The sequence below is a fragment of the Mauremys reevesii genome, unplaced genomic scaffold (genome assembly GCF_016161935.1).
Source record: "Mauremys reevesii isolate NIE-2019 unplaced genomic scaffold, ASM1616193v1 Contig1, whole genome shotgun sequence".
NCBI lineage: Eukaryota > Metazoa > Chordata > Testudines > Geoemydidae > Mauremys > Mauremys reevesii.
The window spans coordinates 752,346-774,805 of record NW_024100715.1 but is presented as its reverse complement, the minus strand read 5'-3'; the positions used below and the strand labels follow the sequence as shown (position 1 = coordinate 774,805).

At 54.8% G+C, this 22,460-nt stretch overlaps 1 pseudogene; it reads left to right on the top strand.

The window, feature by feature from the left end:
• The first annotated feature begins 1,615 nt into the window (after positions 1–1,615).
• LOC120392439 lies at positions 1,616–11,511 on the top strand (annotated as a pseudogene).
• The last annotated feature ends 10,949 nt before the right edge of the window (positions 11,512–22,460 follow it).

Sequence of the window (22,460 nt, the reverse complement as noted above, 5' to 3'; positions counted from 1 at the left end):
CCCCGCCCCCGGCTCCCCCTAGGGTGACAGCTGGCCCCGCCCCCTGCTCCCCCTAGGGTGACAGCTGGCCCCGCCCCCTTTCCCCTCAGGTGACAGGTGGCCCCGCCCCGGCCACCCCCGCCTCAGGTGACAGTTGGCCCCTCTCCCATGTGCTCTCAGCGGCCGTTGGCGCCTCGCGCCGCTTCCCCGCCCATTTTCCACCGCTCCCCCCGCGCCGGCAACCAGTGACAAGAACCCTCAGCGGCGCCTCCTGATTGGCTGTCCCGCCGAGCGAGGGAAAGGGAGGAGCCTGGGAGTAGCAGGAACCTGGACGGGAAGAAGAATAAGGAGGCGGGGCCACGGAGTGGGCGGGGCTAATGAGCGGGAGGGAGGGGCAGGGCGCGCGACTGTGGCCAATAGCAAAGCGGGCAGGGAGCGGGAGGGGCCATGAGCGGGGAAGGGCAGGGAGGAGCTATTCAGTAGGGGCGGGACTCATGGGAGATGGAGGGAGGGGCTATGGGGACGGGAGGGGGGTTATAGTGAGGGGAGGGGCCGTTGGGGGGCAGGATGAGGGGGCAGTTGGAGGGGGCTCTGCCCTCCCTTCTGTTCTGTCTTTCCCCCCCATCCCCCCCATCACTCATTAGCCAGGCCCAGCCCCACCGGCTGCGGGGTGAAGGGGGGCAGGTTTGCTTTCCACCCCCCCCAAGTCTCCCCCCACGCCAGGCCAGGTCTGGGGTGTGGCACCAGGTCACAGGGGGCAGCTGGGGCAGGCGGAGCCCCTGGGTGGGGTGAGGAGGGGGAGGCTGGCCTGTAATTTTGGGGCCACCCCCCACCAATTTGGGGCCTAGGGCCCTGCCTGGTTTGTCTGTGGGTGAATCTGGCCTGAGTGGGGGGCAGAGCTGGCCCCAGGCCCAGGCAGGGGGCTGCGGGGGGGCAGGGGGGGCTCTGCCCGGGCAGTCAGGGATCCCCATGGCCCCAGGGCGGCGCTAGGGGCTGGGCTGGGCTGCAGGGGGGCAGCAGGGGGCTCTGCCCGGGCAGTCAGGGCTCCCCATTGCCCCAGGATGGTGCTAGGGGCTGTGCTGGGAGCAGGGGTATCCAGGCTGGAGGAGATGGAGGGGGCGTCTCACACTCTGACCCTGGGACCAGGCCTGGTTCTGATCTTGCTGTTGGGGAGCCCCCTCCTGCACTGCCACCACTCCCCGACTGTTGGGGCTGATCGCAGGTTACCTGGGGCTGATGTTACAGAATGGTTTGTGGGGAGCTAGTAGTGAACTGGCCGGGGTAGCTTGCAGCCACTGCACTGGATAAACAAATGAACAGATAAGCGAGGTCCAAGACTGTGAAGTGTGGGAATAGAAAACAGCGGTGTTTCCTGCCAGAGCCTGCTCGTGGGTGAATACGCCCCCCTTAGACAGAGATGATGATTAAAGACGTCTATGCATATTGCTTTAGAGGAACAGTCTCACCTGCAGACCCTGGCCTTGCGGGCACCCAGGAATTCCCCACGCTGGAGCAGCGCCTGCTACGAGCCCTCAAAGAAAAGGCTGGAGGATCCGGGACTGTCTGCAGCAGAAGGCGCGATTGATTCTTGCTTGGTTGCTGGAAAGACGTATTGAGTAATGTGGGAAGGCTGGGAAGCTTATTATATCTTGGCAATAAAACCGGTTATACTTATGTACCTCCTGTGGCTTCATTGAGTGTATCCGAGCCCTCCCCTTTGGCTTGACACCACCTCACTCTACCCGAATTGGCTCGGGCTGGCAGCTGCGGGGACAGAGCTGAGCAGAGACAAACAAAGAGAGAAGTTGGCAGAGAGGTTCGCGCCCTGGGAGGAACTGACCGAGAGTGCGTGTGGGTGACCTTGGGCCCCTCGTCCTGCTGCCCTGACGTCTGCCTGAGCCCATATTCCCCTGCTGGGATGCTGCTCCCTCTGCTGCTCCTCCCCTGGGCAGGGGGGGCCCTGGCTGGTAAGTGGGGACACCCCCCGTTTGCTACTGGGTGTGGGGGGGTAGGGATGGTATAATGCCAGGATGGGGCAGCACCACACTGGGCTAGTGACCCTTGCTGGGGGTGTAGGAGGAGGGGGGAGGCAGGTTGGGGTCAACAGGGAGCGTTAAGGAGACAGACTCATTAATCTCTCTCCCCCCGGCTTTATCACCCATGTGTTTCCTCTCCCCTCCCCCCAGCCTCCCCTCCTGTCCCCCCAGAGTCTCTCACCCTCCGGCTGCTGTTAACCAGCATCTTCCACAACGCCAGCTCCACGGACATGCAGGCGATGGCTCTGCTGGGCGACGTGGAGACCCACTCCCTGGCCTGCAGCACCTGCAAGATCCGCTTCCTGCAGCCCTGGTCCCAGGGGGACCTGACCCCAACAGAGTGGCAGGACCGGGAGACAGTGATCCATCATGACCTGTCCAACTTCGTCCATCTGGTGAAGGAACTGGCTGTGGAAGAAGGAGAGGGCTGTGAGTATGGCGCGGTCTGAGGGGGTCCCTTCCCGCACCCCCCAGGGAGCTGAGAACTGACACACTCACAGCAGAAAGTGTGTGTTTCATGGCAGGGTGGATCAGGCAGAGGCGGATTTACAGTAAAACACAGGGTGCCCTGGCATGGGGCCCCCCCCAACGACAGGGGGCCACAGGGCTGGGGAGCTGTGGGGGCAGAAGCTTGGTCCTGCCGGCTCCTGGGGATCCTGCTGCCGGTTCCACACCCACCGGCAGCCAAGCTCCCCCCTCCCCTGCTGTTTGCCCGCGCTGAGGTCGCTCTGGGAGCAACGGGCCTGCCACGCACTCAGGGGAGGAGGCAGAGAAGAAGTGGGGGCAGGGTCTTGAGGAAGGGGGTGGAATTGGGGCAGGGTGGAGGAAAGGCGGGACTCCCGCATTCTCCCTACATGTACCCCCCCCCCAGCGCCCTGCCATGAGCTGCTCAGGGCAGGGAGCTGGGAGCACCCCCACGACCCCAGCCCCATGCCCTGACTCCTGCACCCCCCACCTCCACATCCCCATCCCCACCCTGAGCACCAAATGGGAGCTGCCCCAGGTAAGTGCTCTACACCCCAACCTCCTGCCCCAGCCCTGAGCCCCCATCTGCATCCTAACTCTCTCCCAGACCCTGCACACCCAGCCCTGACTCCTGCACCCCCTCACACACACCCAGCCCCCTGCCCTCCCTGACTCCTGCACCTGTCCCACACAGTCAGGCTTGACAAAGCCCTGGCTGGGGTGATTTAGTTGGGATTGGTGCTGCTTTGAGCAGGGGATTGGACTAGATACCTCCTGAGGTCCCTTCCAACCCTGAGATTCCATGATTCTATAACTCCTGCTCCCCCTCACACACCACCAGTCCCGACTCCTGCACCCCCTCACACCCAACTCCTGCCCCCTGCCCTCCCTGACTCCTGCACCTCCCACACACATCCCCACTTGCACCCCTCGCACCAAACGGGAGCCAGATTGTAACCTGTGCGCCCAGAGGGGAAAGGCCCCATGTCCCAGCCCCTGAGCCTAGGCTCATGGTCTTTCACGACCACGTGCGCTACCAAAGGCCTTTGTCGAAGGAGGGGGAAGGCTGCTCGTGATCGTTCCACCTGATCTGTCCTACCTGAACGTTGAAATTAGACCTTTCCACAAAGCAAGAAACACCCAACACAAGAATTGGAAGCAGGAAGTGCAGAGCTAAGCTAGTGCCTCCCCCGCCCTCCCAGCCAGCGCTGCCCCAGGGCATGGGACAGAACCCAGCTCGCCTCTGCTCAGCGGCTCAGCCCAGGGTCTGCTCTGGGTGTCTGATGCTGGAGCACTCAAAGCAGGTCCTCAGGCGAGACTTTCTCTCAGGAACCCCTTAACCACCTGCCCCCAAATCTGCTCCACAAAGTCTCCGCTGCACCTTGCTGGGGCAGAGCTAGTTTCAGGACAATCTGCCTGGGCACGTGCGTTGCACGACAACGTGACAGCCGGCCGTGCGATCACAGCTCCCTGCTGCAGGAACCGCTCAGTGACGGGGCTTGGATGGATCCTCCTGGGTATCCGAGGTTGCAACCTCTCCCACTGAGCGAGTGTGTGATTCGGTGTGTCATGCTCTGTGTCGCTGCTAAGGAAAGAATCCCTCGCAGGGGTGTGAACTGTCTGTGGGCAGGGGTGTGAACTGTCTGTGGGCAGAGGTGCCACCACCCGGCGTCCCGCTCCACACACAGAACCAAGACCCAGTGACTTGTGTAACGTTGAGAAGCCAAATGTGTCCTTGCTACTGGTGCGGCACCCAGAGATGTACGTTTATTGAGGCTCAAGGCCATGATTTTCTCTAGAGCATCATAAATAACTTTCTACAAAATTAAACATTTATTTGGGATGGGGTCTGTATCTTAGGATCCCCTCATGAAGTGAACCCAAATTCGCACCATAAACTCTGCGTCAGGGCCCCATGTCTCGCAGAGATTTTCCAGCCAATCTGATTTTGCATGTGGATCTTAGAGCACAAATCAGCTTTAAACAGTAACTGCAACCTGTCCTGCACTTCATCCAGGCTGCCCCTCAATCCCACTGCCATCTGGTGACCGAATATCCTCATTGCACCTAACATCTCTATTTCTGGCCCTGCCCCCAGTGATCTCCAGAGGGTCTGTCCTGATCCCCCTGCCCTTCCTCTTCCAGACCCCTTTGTTACCCAGCTCTCCATTGGCTGCGAGCTGCACCCCAACGGCACCTCGAGGGGATTCTATAGTGTCGGACTGAACGGCGACGACTTCATCAGCTTCGACGTGGATACAGGCAAATGGGTCGCTCGGCGGGGGGATAAGCTGGCACTTCACACCCAGGATATTCTTAACTACAACCGGCCTGCGGCCAACAAACTTCAGATTCTCCTGAAAACAACTTGTGTTTATACAATTAAGAGCTTTGCCCGCTACGGGAAAGAGTCACTGAAGAGGCAAGGTGAGGCTGGACACAACTCTTTGCTCATTGAGATGCAGCCACCTCTGGGGTGGGGTAGGGGATCTTTATAGAGGGATCTCTTGCCTGGTGTACAAATGCAGTTATATGTGGGGTGAAGCGATTTCATAGCCGCACTGCCCAGCAGTTTAGGACAGGAAGTGAAGGGGGATCTGTCACCACTGGTAATGCAGGGGGCAGAATTGGGGTCTGGCCAGGACAGCGGGGCCAACGCCTGACCCCGGGGAGCAGAGCTGGGCTTGGCTAGTGAGTCCCTGAGGCTCTGGCTGAATCATTCCCTCTCCCCCGCCCCGTCTCTCTCCTCCTGTCTCAGAGCGGCCGGTCGCCGTGGTGTTTGCCCGAGCACCTCCCCCAGCCGGGACCCCCGCGCCGGTACTGCTGGTTTGCCGGGTCACCGGTTTCTACCCCCGGCCCATCCGCGTGGCCTGGCTGCAGGACGGGGAGGAGGTGGTGCCGGGCGGGCGGCTGAACTCCAGCGGGATCCTGCCCAACGCGGACCTGACCTACCAGCTGCGCAGCTCCCTGGGCGTGGAGCCGGGCGCCGGGCACAGCTACGCCTGCCGGGTGCAGCACAGCAGCCTGGGGGGCCAGAGCCTGCTGATCCCCTGGGGTAGGTGCACGTCATGGTCTCTGGGGGCTTTTCCTTCATGTCCCAGGTGGGACAAGGGTGGGTCCAGGCAGTGGGATTGGGACTCAGGGAGGCAGAGCAGGTGGGGGGGCGTGGAGATGGACCAGAGGGAGCAGGATGGAGGAACTGAGAGGAATGGGACAAGAGTGGGATGGAAGGAGCAGGGTGGGGGCTGAGGGGAGCATGAATGGGATGGGGTGGAGAGAGCTTTGTGGAGTGGGGCAGGGGGAGCCAAGGGGGGCAGAACTGGAGAGGACCTGGGGGTCATTGGGGAGAGGGGCAGAGGTCTGGAGAGGCTCAGACAGAGGGGAGCAGGACTGGAGTGGGAGGAAGCTGAGAGGGTGGGAATGTGGGGGGAGCAGTGAGTATGATGGGTTGTACCCCCACTTCTGGGGTGCCACGTGATGTGCTGGGTCCCACTGAGCCCGCCTGTCCCACCAGCCTGGGTTCCCCTCACTCTGTGCTGCTGTGACAGGCTCTCAAGCCCCCTTCCAGCACACACACAGGTAGGGACACACCCGGCGGTAGAATCACACAGAGTCTGAGATGAGCGAGGACTCAGCTCGGGTAATTGCCCAGCAATCTGGTGCACACACCCTCTGGAGCGTCAACCCAAAATTATGTTGTCTTGCGCTGTATAGAAATCTAAATAGCATAAGCTCATGAAATTCGCCCCCTCCCTCAATGTGGAGGAAGATATCCACAGCTTTGTGCCCCCGCGAGTCATGAATTGCACAAACTGGATTTTGGAATAAACAAAAAACAAGTTTATTAACTACAAAAGGTAAATGTTAAGTGATTATAAGGGATGGCAATCGGAACAAAGTAGATTACAGAGCAAACAAAACACACAAACTAAGCTTAATACACTAAGGAATATTGGCTACTGTGATGTTCCCATCTGGTGTTATCTGGACCGGTGATCTGCTAGATCACTCCAATCCTCGACTCTGGGATCCATCCTTAGCCTGCTCTGCTGTGAGAACCCCACTCCTGGGCTGTTCATGCACAGCCTCTGGCATGTAAACTGCTCCCTGCTACTTGCAAGCGAATGACACTAGCCAATATCTCTGGTCCCAGACACAACCCCAGGAGCCTCCATCTTGCAGTGTCCAGTAATGCCCCCTGGATGCTGCAAACTTACATAAGTTCGTCAGTTTAACAAAGAAATTGATATGCACCAGGCTTGTTCTCCCAAGGGGCGTCTCTGACACACTGCAAACCAATCGCACTGCTTCAGGTAGAATAAACAAACTGATTTATTAACTGTAAAGGTAGATTTTAAGTGATTATCAGTCAAAGAATAACAAGTCAGAGTCGGTCAAATGAAATAAAAGCAAAATACATTCTAAGCTGATCTCAACACTTTTAACGTCCTTAAAAACGTATACGCTTCTCCCCACAGGCTGGCTGGTTACTTTTCAGCCAGGATCTCCCCTTTGATCAGAGTTTGATCACTTGGTGGTGGTGGTGGTGTCTGTAGATGTAGGTGGAAGAGAGAGAGCCTGGCAAATGTCTCCCCCTTTTATCGTGTCCTTTTTTCCCACCTGGCTTTGTGCTTCCCCCCCCCCCCCCCCCGCCCCGCCCCGCCCCGCCCCTGCAGAGTCAAGTGAGCATTACCTCATCACAGTCCCAAACTGCCCAAAGGAAGGGGGGTGACTCCATCAAGGGTCTAACAGATTCTTTTGTTGCTGCCTGAGCCACTGTCCATTGTTCCTGTGAGGCTGGGCTGGGCTTCTCCCATACACACCCTGATGAGGTGTGAACTGCCCCTCTGCTCCTGGAGAGTTTTGCCTGGGCTTGCTTTAAGCCACGAGGACACATTTTCAGCCTCATAACCATATACATGAAATTATAACCTATAACATCACTGTAACAATTACTATAACCTCACTATAACAACCATGCTCAGTGCATCATGAGCCTTCCAAAGACACCGGACATGACAAACTTTGCATTGGAGACCACACAGTCATTTTATAAAGATGAACATGGGCGTACAGAGCATCACAACAACAAATAATAATTTCTTACCCTAAATGTTGTTTCAAGCAGGTTGCAGAGTTTCTTGAAGGTAAACTGCACGGCGTGCAGCTTGAATCTCCAGGGGTTCCTTTTACAGGCTGATCTGTCTTGCCGGGGCTCAGCCCCTATTTTCCCCAGTTTAGTTCCTTTGTTGCTTCAGGTGTTTACAGCAGTCTTCCTTCTTGGGCGGGGGAGGCAGTGGAGAAGAGCCCAGATTAACTCACTCCCCAGCCTTAAATTGCATATGGCAGGAATGGTTTGTTTCCTAGTTTGACTCCCACCCCTTTCCTGTGGAAAAGTACCAGCATTTCAAGATGGTGTCCTGACATGATCGCGTGCCCCTGCAGTGTCAAAGCAGCATCCCAGGAAACTTCTCAGGAAGGAGGGAGATTAGCATCTTCATAGTCCTACTGTCCTTCCTAATGGCCCGTCCAGGCTGATTGTATGCTGTCTGGTGGGCGTTCCCCAAGCACACACCCAGTTGTAATTGTTACCTAGTCACTATTCCAAACTTCAGATACAGGAATGATACATGCACAGAAATTGGATAATCATGTTCAGGGAATCAGCACCTTTCCAATGATACTACACATGAGCCATCTTGCATAAAACACATCTTAGTTCTGCCACATTCATATCATGACACGTTCTGTAAAGAATATGGGACGGAATAGGAGGCTGAGGGAACCAGACTGGGGTGGGGGGTGGGGTTAAGGGCAGTGGATCTGAGCTGTAGGAGCACCGGGGGACTGCAGGGGAATCTGAGGGAACAGTTTTAGGGTAGAGGATGGCTGAGGGGAGGGGGTTGGAGTAGGAAGAGCAGTGGGGGTGGGACAGTGAGGAAGGCGAAGGGAACTGAGCTGGAGTGGGGGGCTAAGGGCAGTGGGTTGGGTGAGATGATTGGGAGGGACTGCGGGGAACACTGAGGGAACACGGCCCATATTCCTGAGCCCATTCCCAGTGCGTCACCCCCTGTGTTTTATAGGATACAGCAGCCCCTGGGGACCCGGCCTGATTGTCGGCATCACCCTGGGGGTTCTGGCCGTAGCCGCCATGGCCGTGGTGCTGTGGCGGAGCAGACGCAGGTGAGTCCTCCCCTCTCTGGGGTGGGGGTGAGGCCAGGGCCGTTGCACCCCCTAACCCATCCCCTCTGCTCTCTCCTTCCAGGGGCTACCAAGGCATTGGACTACCAAGGCATTGGATCCTAGGATCTGAGGGGGCAGCACCGGCCCAGGTGTGAGAATCGGGCCCTCTTCTGGGGACATGAACCTCAAGACTGGATCCGTTCCTGGCTCCAGATCTGAGAGCCCCAAGGGCCAGTCTGGATCCAAGCACTGGAGATCGGGACCCCAAGTAGCTGGTGGTTCGGTTAATACAGAGAGCTGTACAATGGAGGCTCAGATAAATAGGAAGAGAGACATAGAAGTATTTGGTATATGTAAGAAACATAAATTGCAGTTCTATTAACTTTATTTTATTATAATGATTGATGGCACTGGTAGGCTTTGAACTTGCTTAAAAATTGTAAATATATCCATAAAACATTGTGTCCAGCGGATACCTATATATATTGTGGCTAGGGAAACAAAAGTTCAGTGTTTAATTTTAATCGCAGAAAACCATGGATTTTTATGTTTTTTGTTTTTTTTTATTGGAGAACTTTTGGGGGCTTTTTGTCGTGGGAAACTAGGTTCCCTGGAAATAAGTCCCCAGTGGGGCAATGATGAGCAGATGGCCGGGGTGGTGTCCATGGAGCTGCTCCACAACAGAGACTGGACCTTCCAGATCCTGCTGATGCTGGAGATGACACCCGCCCAGCCCCGAGGACGTCTACACCTGCCAGATGGAGCACATCAGCCTGCAGGGGCCCCTCACTGTGCAGTGGGGTAAGAGCCTCTGAGTGTGGGGCAATCCCTGAGCCCACTGGGGCATCCCTAACTCTGTGGAGCCCCCTCAGGGAATGGGCCAGGTCAGATCCCCACCCCCACCCCGGGGGCAGACAGCGGGGACATGACAAAGGGAAGGAGAAGCTGGGCTGAGCCCGAACCACCCGTGCTCTTGTTTTCACAGAAGCACCGACTGACTCTGCCAGGGGCAAGATGCTGACTGGGGTCGGGGGCTCCGTGCTGGGTTGGTCTTCATGGTCCTGGGATTGCTCGTCTGCCTGAGGAATAAGAAAGGTGAATGGCTCCGGGATGGGCCCAGCAGCCCCAGGAATGAGCCCCCAGTGGGGCCATGACCCAGTGGCACTGGAGGGTTTCACTTGAATGTTGATTCACCACAATTTACGTTAGCTTCCCCTTCAGGCTCAAATCCAGTTTTCTAGCGACCGAGGAACTTCCTGCCCATCTCTCGGCCCACGTCCAGGAAGTGCGGAGCTAATCCCAGCCCCTGGCTTCCCATACATCTGAGTCAGACTGTTCAAACTCTGAGCTACAGTTGTGGCCTCCTGGCCTCCCCACCACTTCTCCTCTCCTGGAACCTCAAGTAGTTACAGACACAGCTGAAGAGTTCGCAAATCAGTCAGTTCCTCTCTAGTTATGAAACAAACAAACAAAATATGGAGACCAAACTCACTTGATAAAAGTACCAGAAAATGATGAACTCCTGAACCTGAATTTTGAGACTTACTTATGCTACCCTCTAAGCTGTCTACCCTTTTGCCAAACGGTGTGAAAAAACATGTAAATACTTTCAGGTCAAAATCCTGAGTGGATGATGCTGATACCAGAGAAATTCCCCAGACTCCATTTTGTATCCCTGGCTTCCATTTTAAGTTAGCAAGAGTCACTCCTCTGTTTGAAGCTGCAGGTCACATAGCTCTAAAAATAGAATTGGCAGCAGATCATAACTTCGAGGTAAATGACAGCTCCAGGCTAAAATTAGATCAGACCGTTTGGATTGTGGGCAGTTGTCATGCGCAAGAAAGTCCTGACAGGTCGGTATAAAAGTCAGTGTGTCAGAGACAGCCCAGGGGTAGGTGGAGAGCGAGTGGACGGTGAGGACAAGGAGAGAAAAGCAGAGAGGAGCTTTCTTGAGTGGCCCATCTGTCCAACAACCGAATGGAGAGCTGATGGAGCAGCAGGAGAATGTCCTGTCCTGTCCAGCAGCAGAGGGAGAAGATGCAGAAAGCCAAGTAGAACCCAGCAGCAGAGGGAGGCAGAGGGATAGCACAGGAGAAGCAGTCAGCAAGTGGGGTCCATCGGTTGTAGCTTCATTAGAGTCAACGGGATCTAATCCCAGCTGGGTCAGTTGGCCAGAGCTCCATTGGAAAATAATGCTGTTCCCGTCATCTCATAAGCAAAGGGATGTTGGATGGAATTTCAGGGGCTCCCAGTTCAGATGTTAAAAAAACAGACTTTCCATCTATTTTTAATGCTTGTTGTTCTCATCCGGGACATGTGGGTGAGAAATTGGAAATTTGGGTGGAATGTAAAGTTCTAAAACAGGTTCTGTTTGGAAATGAAACATTTTAAGCAGTTGGATCAAAACAAGCCATTCCAGCCGTGACGCTTGGCCAGAAAGGGTTACCCGTCCTGCAAAATAAATTACTCAAATTCAATCCTTAAAGACATATGTGAAGATCATGTTTGTCGTTTTCTGTATTTACATATATACCGTTAGTGGTGAACAATGGAATCAACAGTCCTTGTCTATGCTGTATTCTGATCATTCAGAGATCAAAAGAACATCCTAGCATGTAAATGAATTGTAAACATGGGATATCTCGGTATTCATCTCTCTTTGAAGTGTATAGCAAATCATCTATGAAATGGTGGAGGAACAGGCAATTACCTTATGTTAATTTGTATAGCTAAGTACTGGTGATGAACCTACTTCTAAGTCGCCCTAATTACCTAATGTTCCCTGAGGGACTCTGACTTGTCAAATAAGGCTTGAAATTGTATAAAGGATCTTTGGGTCCCAATCCTTGTTAACTGAGATCTGCTTAAACTTAGAATCATAGAATATCAGGGTTGGAAGGGACCTCGGGAGGTATCTAGTCCAACCCCCTGCTCAAAGCAGGACCAATCCTCAACTAAATCATCCCAGCCAGGGCTTTATCAAGCCGGGCCTTAAAAACCTCTAAGGAAGGAGATTCCACCACCTCCCTAGGTAACCCATTCCAGTGCTTCACCACCCTACTAGTGAAAAAGTTTTTCCTAATATCCAACCTAAACCTCCCCCACTGCAACTTGAGACCATTGCTCCTTGTTCTGTCATCAGGTGCCACTGAGAACAGTCTAGATCCATCCTCTTTGGAACCCCCTTCAGGTAGTTGAAGGTAGTTATCAAATCCCCCCTCATTCTCTTCTGCAGACTAAAGAATCCCAGTTCCTTCAGCCTCTCCTCAGAAGTCATATGCTCCAGCCCCCTAAGCATTTTTGTTGCCCTCTGCTGGACTCTTTCCAATTTTTCCACATCCTTCTTGTAGTGTGGGGCCCAAAACTGGACACAGTACTCCAGATGAGGCCTCACCAATGTCGAATAGAGGGGAATTATCACGTCCCTCGATCTGCTGGCAATGCCCCTACTTATACAGCCCAAAACGCCGTTAGCCTTCTTGGCAACAAGGGCACACTGCTGACTCATATCCAGCTTCTCGTCCACTGTAATCCCTAGGTCCTTTTCTGCAGAACTGCTGCCTAGCCATTCGGTGCCTAGTCTGTAGCAGTGCATGGGATTCTTCCGTCCTAAGTGCAGGACTCTGCACTTGTCCTTGTTGAACTTCATCAGGTTTCTTTTGGCCCAGTCCTCTAATTTGTCTAGGTCCCTCTGTATCTTATCACTACCCTCCAGCGTATTTACCACTCCTCCCAGTTTAGTGTCATCTGCAAACTTGCTGAGGGTGCAGCCCACACCATCCTCCAGATCATTAATGAAGATATTGAACAAAACCAGCCCCAGGACCAACCCTTAGGGCACTTCGCTTGAAACCGGCTGCCAACGAGACATGGAGCTATTGCTCACTACCCGTTGAGCCCGACAATCTACCCAGCTTTCTATCCACCTTATAGTCCATTCATCCAGCCCATACTTCTTTAACTTGCCGGCAAGAATACTGTGGCAGACCGTATCAAAAGCTTTGCTAAAGTCAAGGAATAACATGTCCACTGCTTTCCCCTCATGCACAGAGCCAGTTATCTCCTCATAGAAGGCAATTAGGTTAGTCAGGCATGACTTGCCCTTGATGAATCCATGCTGACTGTTCCTGATCACTTTCCTCTCCTCTAAGTGCTTCAGAATTGATTCCTTGAGGACCTGCTCCATGATTTTTCCAGGGACTGAGGTGAGGCTGACTGGCCTGTAGTTCCCCAGATCCTCCTCCTTCCCTTTTTTAAAGATGGGCACTACCTTAGCCTTTTGCCAGTCATCTGGGACCTCCCCCGACTGCCACGAGTTTTCAAAGATAATGGCCAATGGCTCTGCAATCACATCCGCCAACTCCTTTAGCACCCTCGGATGCAGCGCATCCGGCTCCATGGATTTGTGCTCATCCAGTTTTTCTAAATAGTCCCAAACCACTTCTTTCTCCACAGAGGGCTGGTCACCTCCTCCCCATACTGTGCTGCCCAGTGCAGCAGTCTGGGAGCTGACCTTGTTTGTGAAGACAGAGGCAAAAAAAGCATTGAGTCCATTAGCTTTTTCCACATCCTCTGTCACTAGGTTGCCTCCCTCATTCAGTGAGGGGCCCACACTTTCCTTGACTTTCTTCTTGTTGCTAACATACCTGAAGAAACCCTTCTTGTTACTCTTAACATCTCTTGCTAGCTGCAACTCCAAATGTGATTTGGCCTTCCTGATTTCACTCCTGCATGCCTGAGCAATGTTTTTATACTCCTCCCTAGTCATTTGTCCAGTCTTCCACTTCTTGTAAGCTTCTTTTTTGCATTTAAGATCAGCAAGGATTTCACAGTTAAGCCAAGCTGGTCGCCTGCCATATTTACTATTCTTTCTACACATCGGGATGTTTTTTTTCCTGCAACCTCAATAAGGGTTCTTTAAAATACAGCCAGCTCTCCTGGACTCCTTTCCCCCTCATGTTATTTTCCTGGGGATCCTGCCCATCAGTTCCCTGAGGGAACTTCATCAAGGGAAGTTTGAGTGGTAAGATTGAGGTCCCAGTTCAGCTGGAAACACCCTGAATATGGTATTGGACATTGGACTATAACCTATGGACTAAATTCTAAAAGAACTCTTAGCACCTACCAAGCTCACCATCTCTGCTGTGAATCTGAACCTCAAGAATTGAATTCATGTCTGTATGTATATTAATCCTGGCGAGAGAGATTTCTTTGCACCCATGAGCACTAGAAGCATTTTTGGGTTCTGCAAGCTGAGCGCCTGGAGATCGACTCCAGCTTGTGGACGGAAACCGTGGTCAGGTATTTGTGCGTCGCACGTGGCCCTGACTCCAACAGTTCTGTAGCTGACAGTAAATCACGCCCTGCCCTATCCGCAGCTGCCTTTGCACAAGCTGCAGCCTCACACGATGCTGAATTTCCTGTTTCTCACCACGACACCCAGGAGCTCAAGTGCAGACAGAGCCCCGGGCCACTCGGCGCGCTCCGGCCTGCCACAGAAACTGCAGCGAGTACCAGAGTAGCAAACAGAGCCCCACCCTCACCCCCTGGGAACCGGGTGCTGCACAGACCCCTCTGAGCAACATCAGCGACCCTGTCGTGCCTAGTGCTGCACAGATTCCCCGCCTCCCCCAACCAAAATTGGGGACACTTTCCTGCCGGGCTCTGCACAGACCTGAACTTAACTGAACTGAACAAAAGGTTCTGGACTCCCAAATCTAGGAGTGCAGTGGAGTTGAGAAGGTTAAAGCAGGGTGGGCCTGGGACCAGGTGGATTAGAGCTGGGGGAGCTAGGAGTCCAGACTCCTGGGTTCTCTCCCCAGCTCTGGGAAAGGAGTGGGGGCTAGTGGTTAGAGCAGGGGGGGCTGGGAGCCAGGACTCCTGGATTCTCAGCCCAGCTCTGGGAGGGGAGTAGGGTCTGGTGGTTAGAGCAGGGGGGTTGGGAGCCAGGACTCCTGGGCTCTCTGCTCAGCTGTGGGGGCTGGTGGTTAGAGTGGGGGCTGGGAGCCAGGACTCCTGGGTTCTCTCCCAGACCGAGGGGGGCACACCCAGAAGAAGCAGCTCAGCTCAGCCCCAGCAGGCAGCACAGTCAGGAGGGGGGTGAGGACGGAGCCAGGGGCCGGCAGCCACCCCACGCTCACCGGCCGCCCCTGCTCAGACCCACGGCCCCAGGGGAGCAGGAACCCAGGGCTGGAGCCGGGTGTGAATCAACCCTGACAGCTGGCCCCACCCCTGCTCCCTCAGGTGACAGCTGCTCCCGCCACCTGCTTCCTCAAGTGACAGCTGACCCCGCCCCCTGCTCCCTCTCAGGGACAGCTGGCCCCGCCCCTCCCCCTCCTTCAGGTGACAGGTGAATGGAGGTGTAGGAACTGAACAGAGGACTGGAGAATGTAGGTCGGGGGCTCCCGTTCCCCCTTGCACCGGTAGGACGGAAGAGAAGTACATTTTGAACACCGGAAGAACGGGCAGGTGGAGTGAGCGCGGAAGGAGGAGTAAATACCTGTGCGTCTGCGCAGCAGGAGGGCGGTAACTAAGATGATGATGCTGACGCCTGCCAGAGCAATCGTGGCTCTGTAGATGGTGAGTTCTGTGCTGGCGTCCAGCTTCATTTCCTTTCTATCGTCTAAATAAAAGGAAGGAGGTTAATGTTTCCTGTGGCAAGAATCTCTCCTGGGAAGAGCCATAGAAAGCCATTTCCGGTGTATTTTGTTGTAGCACTGGATTCTGATCGCATTGGTACCGTACCGGTGTGAATGCAGAGTGACTCCGCTGATGCTAATGGAGTCAGGGCTGGATTCCGATGTCACTAGCCCTGGTGTGAATCCGGAGTGTCTCCATTGACACCAATGGAGTCAGGATTGGATTCTGATCTCAGAGCTCCCAAAGTGAATCTGGAGTAACTCCATCGCAGTGAATGGAGTCCACTCTGGATTCTGGTCTCCATGACCCCAGTGTGAATCCAGAGCAACCCCACGGATGTCAGCGGAGTCAGGGCTGGATTCTGACCTCTGTGAATTCAATGTAAATCTGGACTGACCCCACTGATGCCAAAGGAATGAGGGCCGAATACTGATTTAAGTGATTCTGGTGTGAATCCAGAGTTAGCCCACCGACACCAATGGAGTCAGTCCGGATTCTGATCTCAATGAATCTGGAGTGACCCCAGTGATGTCTATGGAGTTGCTCCCAAATGGAGGTCACGGAGGCAGGTCCGGTTAGGTTGGTGCAGCGTGTTAGTGGCCAGCTGCCCTCCTGGGGTCTGGGCTAATGGCCCGCAACCTCCATTCATACATGGGACCGCCGGAGAGATTCCCAAGTGACTGGTGCAGCAGAGCGCGTGGTGGGGCCGTGTGGGTCACGGGGCCGTTCTGGTCTCTCTCTGCGTCGGCGGCTGTGGGTGTCTGATTGATTTCTGGATCTGTCTGTCTGGCTCCGAGGTTGTGTGTGTCCCTCACTCACTCCTGCATTAAGCAACCAACTTCCTCTTCAACAAACACTGCAAGAAAACTCCCCCAGTCTCCACTGGCAAGGACTTTAGAGCAGTTAGGAGAGTCAAGTTTTAAAGAGGAAGCTGGTCTAAACCTTAACGATGATAAGCCAGACAGTCCTCTAGAATAAACCTGTCTATCCCCTGCACGTATTCCCCTATCTATCCATCTATCCGCATCCACCTCTTTCTCTATGCATCCATCCGCCCCCAAACTCCCACTCCTTTCCATCCATCCAGCTAGCCATCCTCAGCTGTCTATATATTCTGAGATCATCTCTCCATACCCGTATGGGAGGGGAGTAGGGGTCTAGTGGGTTAGAGTGGGGGGCTGGGAGTCCAGGACTCCTGGGTTCTGTCTTCATTCCCCCCATAAATCTGAGCTTGTCTCACCAGCTGCTATGGAGGGGACGATGAAGTTGATGAAGCAGATGATGCTAGGGGCCGGCAGCCGCCCCATGCTCTCCACGGGCTGGGAGTCGCCCCAGGAGTCACAGACCGGGACTGTTGAGCAGACGGGACCCAGGGACGGCATGTAACGGCCGCTCCGGAGCGAGCAGCCCAGGCGCGCGATGGAAACTCTTGTGGCTGGCGAGGGGGAGGCGCCTGCTCAGATACCAGGCAGCCAGGAGGTCACTGGGCCTGTGGGCAGGTGAGTGTGAAAGCGAAACTGACCAGGGGTGTTGCGTTCAGCAGCAGGACGGGCTCATTTCTGCATCTCCAGGGCCCCTGGCCTCTCTGACGCAGCCGCTGGCCGTAGGGCTGGGGCACCCCATTGGTGATGGTGTCCTTATCGCTCCGTGGGTCCCAGCCCCCTCCCACTGCCCCAAAATGATCCCCCACTGGATCCCAGAGGGCGCTGCTGGCTCCAGGGACCGCTGGAGGAGATCAGCGGTCCCAGGGGCAGCTGGGAGCTAGGTGTGAGAGGCAGGACCATCAAGGGGTTTCCACGGTCAGGGCAGAGATCGGTGCTCGGGTAGAACCGGACGTGACAGGAGTGCAGAGGGAAAACAGCATGTGAGGGATGGAGAGAGAGTGAGTGAATTACAGGGAGGAGGACGCAGAGCTATAGCCCAATAGAGAGTGTATTACAGATGGATGGATAGATGCAGGGCCTTACCTGGTGAGGCCACATCTGGAGTATTGCGCCCAGTTTTGGGCTCCCCACTACAGAAAGGATGTGGACAAATTGGAGAGTCCAGCGGAGGACAATGAAAATGATTAGGGAGCTGGGGCACATGACTTACGAGAAGAGGCTGCAGGAACTGGGGTTATTTAGTCTGCAGAAGAGAAGAGTGAGGGGAGAATTGATAGCAGCCTTCAACTACCTGAAAGGGGGTTCCAAAGAGGATGGAGCTCGGCTGTTCTCAGTGGTAGCAGATGACAGAACAAGGAGCAATGGTCTCAAGTTGCAGTGGGGAGGTCTAGGTTGCATATTAGGAAATACTATTTCACTAAGAGGGTGGTGGAGCACTGGAATGGGTTCCCTAGGGAGGTGGAGGAATCTCCTTCCTTAGAGGTTTTTAAGGCCTGGCTTGACAAAGCCCTGGCTGGGATGATTTAGTTGGGGATTGGTCCTGCTTTGAGCAGGGGGTTGGACTAGAGACCTCCTGAGGTCTCTTCCAACCATAATCTTCTATGATTCTAGCTACAGACTGATCCATGGATGGATGGGCAGAGGGCCCTACACACAGAGATGGATGGTGTGGTGGAATGGAGGAGAGGGGTGGACGGATGGAAGGAAGACTTTATAGACAGAGGGCCCTACCACAGACAGATGGACAGAGCGAAGGATGGATGGATGGGTGGATGCAGACAGGGCCTTCTTCGCAGACAGATGGACGGGATGAATTACTGACAGACAGACCAAAGGCGCTGAGGACGGATCGATCCATCCATCCTGCCCCGTTCCACCCTCTTCCATCCACCTCCTCCTGCCAGTAAAACACATGGGGCCAAACCCACCTACCTTATAGACAGGCCAGCTGTCCCTGTTCTGCCTCCCAGGGCAGATGAGGAGGCCTGCTCCTGATTCACAGGCCACCCCAGCTTTGAATAGAAACCCCCACAGCTGTGGGAAGTCTGGGGTCCAGGACACATGGAGGAGCGCGGCTGATCCATGCCAGCAGGGGGCGCACATGCTCACAGACACGTACACAGGCCCCTGTTACGTTTAATAGCATAGACGCACACCTAACTCTCCTCCCCTGCTTATCCGGCCCATCTCAGAGGTGCTGACCACAAATGCTTCCACCGGCCCTTGTAGACTGACACTTCCGGAGGATGCTGAGGCTGAGCTGAGCGGGCCCTGCGGAGCCGCCCAGAGAGCAGGGACCATGGAGCAGCTGCAAGCTCTGAGCCCCGTCCTCTGCATTGTCCTCCTCATCCCCACCTGGACAGCAGGTATGTTGGCAAATCTTGGCTAGCTAACCTGAGGGTCGGTCTGTCAATCTGTCCATCCCTCCCCGTCCCCACAGCCATATCCAGCCATCCCCATACATCCGCATCTAGCTCATCTAATCCATCCATCTTTCTTCTGCAGTATCCCTCCAGCTTTCTGTTATCTATCCATTCACCCATCCTTCCCTCTATCTATCCATCCTTCTGTTAGCTCTCCATCCATCCTTCCCTCAACAGTATCTGTCCCTCCATCCTTCCACCCACAGGATCTATCCCTCCCTCTCTCCTCGAGATGTCTCTAATCTCTCACTCCCCACACAAATCTTTAGCATGCTGCAAACAGAAAATGTGGAGCAGGGTAAACTAGACTGGATTTGACATTGGATTAGCCAACCCGGGGCTTCTGTGCAGACTGGATCATTCATTTCCTTACTGAATGTCTCACGACTGGGGAGTGCGAGTTAGGAGATCCCACTCTGTGCTGATATACCCAGAATACAACTTGTTACAGCCCCCAGCTCTTCTAGCTCAAGCTGTAGCAACTTGTGCTTTCAGATGTTGAGGTCCCCAGTTCAATCCGCAGCATGTTAGCCAAGGTGGCGGCCATCAGAAACGCACTCAACTCTTCTCATGGACTTTAAAGCCAAAAGGTTCCTTCCCGATTCCCTACTCTGACCTCCTGCATATCGCAAGCTACAGAACCTCACCCACCCACTCCTGTTTTTTCATTCAAATGAAGCTGTCGCAGAAATTCCAGTTGGTTGCAAGAGAGAGACGAACCCAAAAGTGGGAGCATCCGGCCAGAAACCAGGTGAGTTTCCTGCGCAATTCAGGGAAATGGTTCTTGATAAGGTGAACACATTACTGGATTTGTCCAGCATCTAGGATTGCAGATCTTCCCTGGAGATAGATAAATCGATGTTGATCTAGGGAACGAGGAACAAAAATGGAGAACAGATGTGAATTGAGAGACATGGCTCTAGGAATGAAAGGTTGGATGGACGGCTCTAGCCTGGAGATGGGGGTCTATAGATGGATAATGGATGGATGGATCTAGGGTTGGAGGATGGGTGGATGAATCAAGGAGAATCCAGAGAGACAGACACTGCTACTAAACTAGAGAGAGGTGAAAGTTTAGCTCTGCACATAGGAACACAGCAGCTGACGCTCTCTCTAAGGACCAGGACGGGTCTCTCCTGACGCCCGGTGCCGCCCGGTGTATGATGCGGGTTCTCTCTCTCTTCCTTAGCTGGTCTGAAAATTTCTCAGGAGCCCAGATCCCTCCACGCCACAGCTGGGGAGAACGTGACCCTGAGCTGCACCTTCCAGAACAGATATGGCAGCAGAGCCAAGGTGCTTTGGTTCAGGGGCTCTGGAGAAGACGTGGTGCTGGATACTAACCACCCCTTCTACCAGGGGCGACTCCATGTGTCCAGGCTGGATGAGATCAAAAAGGGAAACGCGACACTGACCCTGTCCAAACTGGACAAGAGAGACTCTGGCCTCTATCAGTGCTGCATCGAAATCCACGAGACAACAGGGATGGGAGGAGGCACCGATCTAAGAGTGATGCAGAGAAACCAGAGTGTGACTGGTGAGAGTCGAGGGGGGCGCACCCGGGACCCGTCCCCTCTAGGAGGCACTGGTGCCAATCCGGCCCCAAGGTTGGGGATGGGCTGGCTCTGGGAGCAGGGAATGGGAGATGGGGCTGGCTCCAAGCAGGAGTGGAGATCAGGAATATCTGACCGACGCCCATGCTGTGGAGGGTGGGGTGGGGGTGTCAGGTTTATATTAAACAATCTCCCGGCCGATTCGAGGCGGCTTTTCTGCTGAGTTGTCACTGGCTGCAGCTCTGGGCTGTCTCACATCCTGTCAGCACCCCGGGGTGAGAGAGGTGGTCAGAGACCCAGAGCCACAGTGCGCCCAGAGACACCTCTCTCTCTTCTCTCGCTATCGGCCCGGTTTGGCTCGGACCTCTTTGGCCTGCTGCAGCTGAGGTTATGACCCAGCCCCAGTGACTCACTGCGGGAAGATCAGACTCATGCCGGCACCTGCGAAGGGCTTTGCAATAGGCGCTGGTGGAGACTGGGGGAGTTTTCTTGCAGTGTTTGTTGAAGAGGAAGTTAGATGCTTAATGCAGGAGTGAGTGAGGGAAACACAACCCCAGAGCCAGAGACACAGAGAGACACACGCAGCTCCAGAAATCAGACACCCTGACAGAGGCCAGAGTCTCTCATGTCCAGGTTAGACAGGATCAGCGTCGCCTTCCCCTGATTGATCTCATCCAGCCTGGAGACATGGAGCCGCCCCTGGTAGAAGGGGTGGTTTTCATCCAGCACCACATCTTCTCCAGAGCCCCTGAGCTGCACCTTCCAGAACAGAAACGGCAGCAGAGCCAAGGTGCGTTGGCTCAGGGGATCCGGAGAGGATCTGGAGCTGGATTCTAACCACCCCTTCTACCGGGGGCGGCTCCGTGTGTCCAGGATGGACAAGCACAGACAGGGGAAGGCGACGCTGACCCTGGCTGAGCTGCAGGAGCGGGACTCTGGCCTCTATCAGTGCTGCATCGAACTCGACCGTGGGGAGACAGGGATGGGAGGAAGCACCGAGCTGAGAGTGATGGGGAGACACCAGAGTGCGACTGGTGAGAGTCGGGGGCAGGGAATGGGGCACGGGGCCTGTCCCCTCTAGGGGGCGTCATCCCAGGAATCTCCTAACCCCTCACTTCTCTTGTCTAGGGGCTCCAGGAGGACGTGAGCTCTGTCGGGACTCAGGGCCCCTCGTTTACCGAGCCGTCATCTCCCTGTCGCTCGTCGTTCTCTTCTCCCTGGGAATCATCCTCAGCCTGCGGCCTTGGAACGGTACCGGCTCCACACGGGTTCTGCCTTCACTTCCTGTCCCAAACGGTTACATGGCATCGCTGTGTGGGCTGGTAACCAGCCTCTGCCCCACCCCAGAGCCAGCTGCTTCTCAGCACCGGGCAAGGGGTCCCTGTATAACCAGCCCCTGCATCCCACCCCAGAGGGGCCGTGTCTCAGCACTGGGTAAGGGGTCACTGTATAACCAGCCCCCACGTTCTACCCCAGAGGTGGCTGCGTTTCATTCCCGGTGGAATCAGCATCTCTCTGGTATTTATAGGGCTCCAGCCCCATAGCATTTCCCCCCAGTATGTTCGGTGATGCTCTCGTTCTGTTTCCCAGGTGTCCCCATGGATCCCGCAGTGGGTGCTGGCTCCAAGCCGCGCCCGGCACAGGGGCAGGTGTCTCTGATTTAGCCACTCAGGGGGCCAGTCACCAGCAGGATTTTCCCAGCTCCGGGTTCAGAAGCCGTCAGACTTCGCTGGACTCTGAGCTGCCCGCTGGGGGCTCCTGTGGGGCTGGGACTTCTCCGCTCTCCTCTGCTTCTGTCTGTGGGTCTGGCCTGTACAGCTTGGGTATGAGAAGAACAGTAAAGAAAAGGAAATATTTCTCCAGAGTCATTCCTCAGAGGACAATATTTTTCCATTTACAAATCTACACTGAACGCTGTAACGGAGTCGGCCACCAGAAAACCCGAATTTGAGAGAAAACCTACCTGGTTTATACAGGACAAAACTGTCTGGAGCAGGCTTGATTGGTTAGAAGGAATTTGCTGCTTGAAAGAGAGACGTGTTGCAAAAAATAAATATATTTCAATGTGTGGAAATAAAATCTGTTACGCAAACATTCCTTTATTCAAAATCATGTTATTCCTCGTGGGAAATAAATGACAGAAGGAACATGGCCCAGGATGAGACACCAACTGAGGACAGAACCCAGGAGTCCTGGCTCCCAGCACCACTGTACCCACTAGGCCCCACTCCTGTCTCAGAGCCGGGGAGACAACCGAGGAGTCCTGGCTCCCAGACTGAGCCCCCTCCCCGCTCTAACCAT